This window comes from Gossypium raimondii, chromosome 1, assembly GCF_025698545.1.
Source record: "Gossypium raimondii isolate GPD5lz chromosome 1, ASM2569854v1, whole genome shotgun sequence".
Lineage (NCBI taxonomy): Eukaryota > Viridiplantae > Streptophyta > Magnoliopsida > Malvales > Malvaceae > Gossypium > Gossypium raimondii.
The window spans coordinates 18,764,301-18,768,604 of NC_068565.1; the positions used below are offsets into that span (position 1 = coordinate 18,764,301).

Here is a 4,304-nt window from a genome sequence, read left to right on the forward strand (position 1 = left end):
GAAGTTAACAACAATAACCCATAGGACATACCACCACCACAGCTGCAACTACCTGCAATAATACCTATGGCCCGAAACGAAAGAACCCTAAGGGATTATGCGCTACCAGAGATGGAGATAGCTCAAGGAAGCATCACAAGGCTAGCCATCACGATTGATAAATTCGAGATAAAACCAGCCATGATCTAGAATAGTTTGCAATTCAGAGGCACAATGACAGAAGACCCGAATTAGCATTTAAACTGATTCCTTCAACTTTGTGATAGTTTTAAATATAACGGGGTCACCAATGATGTCGTTTTTCTTCGACTGTTCCCCTTCTCTTTAATTGATAATGATTTTTCTTGGTTAGATTTATAGGCACCATATCTATCATGACATGGGATGAACTTGCAAGGAAATTCTTACAAAAGTTCTTCCCTATCAACAAGACGATCCAACTAAGGGGGGAGGTCGCAACATTTAAACAATTAGAAGGAGAAAGTTTTTACGAAGCTTGGGAGTATTTTAAAACATCAAAAGATGCCCACATCATGAATTACCTTAATGGATGAGATTAAAAATGTTCTACAATGGGTTGAATGCACACGAACGTTAAGGATTAGATGGAGCCACATGAGGAACCCTAATGAACAGAACATGCGACAATGCAGATGAGTTGATAGAAAACATGGCGATGAATTCTTTCCAATGGCCAACTAAGCACTATACATACGGCCAGAAACCATCTACGGTAAAAGTTATCTAGGAGGATGATAGATTCCAATAGATTGTGGATAGGCTCAACCATATAGAGTCTTCGAATAGTGCATCATCAATGTATGGGGGAGATAAGCCTTTATTCCATTACATCAATAATACTGCCAAGGATGTGAACTACATCAGAAATAGGGGTGGAAATCCTTATTCAAATACTTAAAATCCCAGATGGAGAGACTACCCAAACTTGAGATGGGGCAGAAATCAAGGAGGAGGTAATAATTCTAACCAAATTAAAAATACTAATTATCAACCTCCTTGTTTACAGAAACCTTAGGAAAAGGCCAACCCAAATAACCATATTGTATGTGGTCAATGCCTGGATCGAATCGAGGGGGAGATTCAGTCAATGAGGACAAAAGTGAAATAGGTGCAGTCGAAGTGCACTAATGCAACAAAAACATTGAATAAGTTGGAGATCAAATGAGCAAATTAATAAGCATGATGGGAGATATCAAAAGGGAAGTTGGCACATGAATCCTAAGAAATATTGAGAACAATCCTTGGAGAGAAGGGATGGAGCACCTGAAAGCTATTGCGCTCTGTTTGGGTAAAGTGCTGAGTAGCCCAGAAAAACTAATTCAAGAGGAAAGTAAGAAGTATTCTGACGATCTTCAAGAGAATCCCTAAGAAGCTGATGTTAAAACAGAACCATAAAAAAGTAGTCGAGTTGGCAGCTGATTCGAAAAAAGAACCAGTCGAGGAACCCGCACTTACAAATGTACCATTCCTTTCATGGTTGGAAGAAAATTAAAGAAAGGATGAGGATGAATTTGTAAGTTTTTTAAACTTATTCAAATCATTAAACATTAACTTGCCTTTAATTGACCTAATTGAGAAAGTTCCTAAGTATGCTAAATCCCTAAAAGAAATCATGTCTAGGCATAGAAAAATTAAAATAGGAAAGCAAGTTAACATAAGAGCTTCATGTAGTGCGATTATTTCAAAACACATCCCCTAAAAACTAAAAGACCCAGGGAGTTTTACGATACCTATGGAGATAAGGGACATCCATTTTAGTAAGGCTCTATATGATTTAGGAGCTAGTATTAATTTAGTCCCCTATCTATTTATGAAAAAATCGAGTTAAAAGGATCTAAAAAATACACACATCACACTACAATTAATCGATAGGTCTTCAGTACAACCTAAGGGAGTACTTGAAGATGTATCAGTTAAAGTAAGGAGCTCTATTATCCTAGTGGACTTTGTAATATTAGATTTTGAATAGGACCGTAAATACCCATTATGTTGGGTAGACCGTTTTTAGCTACATCAAGGTCCACCACTGACTTAGAGAACAACGAATTAACAATGAAGATCAATGGTGAGAAAAAAACCTTTAGATGTGGTCACCAACGGAGTGGTAGAGATATGGAGAAGTTAGGAAAATAATGTTATGAAATATCTATCCAAAAGCCTAACTACCCTGAGTTAGGGAAAGTGTTCTCTGTAATTAGTGCAGGTCAAAGGAACAAGTTTCGAGAATGAGTTAAGCGAAGGAAGGTGGAGTTGCATGACGGACATTGGATGAATACTGATAGAAGGAAAGAAGCGTCCACAGATTAAAAAAAGAGTTGACGGATGAATCCGACAGCAAAACTTGACATTTTAATTAAATTTTAATTTTATATATATTATTGTGTTTTTAACTAACCAGTAGTTTAGACTATAATTTTTTTAAATAGAAACTAATACACTCGGATAATAGGAAGTTTGGGAAAAAATAGAGTCAATGTCGTGACACAGCACCCTTATGTTATGACACCTTGACCAGAACCGGAAGAATCGAGAAAATCATCTCGATGTCACGACACAACACCTTTTTGTCGTGACACAGAGGACAATTTACGTAGGTTTTCAAAATTTTAGAGTGTGTTGCGACATCGACATCTTGCCAGGGGTGTCGCGACAGAATACCCCTGTGTCGCAACATCGCTGCAACTTTTTTGCAGGGTCGGCTCGACCCAATTGCACAACCCACCAATTTTACACTTGTTTTAACCTATTTTTTTACACTTGTTTTAAGCCATTTTAACATTGAAATACCTCTTATTTAACCTTAAAACATATCATAACCCTCTTATAAACTACAAAACCCTCTCTAAACCTTTCAAAACCTTTACATTTTTAGAACCTTAAAATTCCCTTTCTTCCATTGCAACAAATTCTTGTGTGATTTTCCCAAGGACTAAGGCAAAAGCATTCAGGGGGCTACTCTAAAGCAATTTTACGAGGAATTCAACGCACTCTACTTAAGGTTAAGGGTTCCTAATTTATTTATACTGTTTCATTGGATAAATTGCTTGATAGCTTATTAATATTTAGATTACAATAACATTAACGATACCGCTTAGGAAATCAACAAAAACAAATACATAAGAACCACTAACGATTTCGAATCCTCTAAAGTTTCAAAATCACAATGCTAAAAAATACTTCCTCGAACTTCAAGGAAAAAATTTCCTGTGTAATGAAATTTGGTCCTTAGTTAGGTATCATAGATGGGAACGTTTCTACAAGATCCCAACAGAAAATGTTGTTATTCCACTTGTGCAAGTTATGCTACTCTCAGGGATAAGGAAACCCGGAGACCACATGGTGTCATGCAGAAAACAATAACAGTGAGAAGTACGGATGAGTCATTCTCCTCGAAAAAGATTTGTAAATTTTACGATGCTCCATATTATATTCTGATTATTTAGAAAACATTGAGTTAATAAGATTTACAGATATTGATATGGAAAGCATTGTTAAATACTTAACTAATAATCGAGGTGAATGGAACCCCCGTCCACACACTGTACTACCAAATAGTTTCAATCAAGCTATAATGTGTCTAATAGCTAAAATGTGGATGCAATTTATTTGCACTAGAATTACACCTGCTCTTAATGTTTCTAATGTCAATACATTCCGAGCTATTTTATTATTTGACATTTTACAGAAGAAATAGATTTACATAGGGCAATGGATCTGTCAAAGTATGAAGCATTGCGTTAGTGTCCAGAAGGTTAGGATTTTGTTTCCCCATCTTGTGATGGCACTTTACAAGACTACAGAGGTTCTGATGGAAGAGAATGAGCAGTTTATGCATCCAACAAACAATTTAATAGGCGATTCTATGTGCACTCAGTATGTAGAACTCAATCAGTAAAATCGACATCTAGGCAAGAAAGGGGCAAGAGCAGTGAAGCGAAAATAAATGGAATAATACAATGGGTACAAGAAACGAGCCCAGTTCTTCAAGATTTTATGCGGCAGAATAACATGAGAGTTCCTAATTACCTGCCAGATATGTTTGCCCCAATGCATAGCCATCAAGAGACGGTAGCGTAAGAGGTCGAGGAAGGAGAAGAAAGTGAAGAGGAAGGAGAGGAGGATGGGGAGCAGGATTTTGGGGAGGATGATTGAACTTTTTGTTTCTAAATATTGTAATTTTGGGATAATTTTTTTAAGAGTATAATTGACAATAGATTTTTATTTGTTTATGTTCTATTTAAAATTTTCTGTGTAGGGACCCCACATGACAGAAGCACAACAAT

General features: G+C 36.5%; 1 non-coding gene across 1 annotated transcript; it reads right to left on the reverse strand.

Annotated features, from left to right (window-relative positions):
• Nucleotides 1-438: 438 nt before the first annotated feature.
• Nucleotides 439-540, reverse strand: LOC128032783 (small nucleolar RNA R71). Its single transcript, XR_008189104.1, has one exon. It is a non-coding gene; the product is annotated as a small nucleolar RNA R71 (small nucleolar RNA).
• Nucleotides 541-4,304: the final 3,764 nt, after the last annotated feature.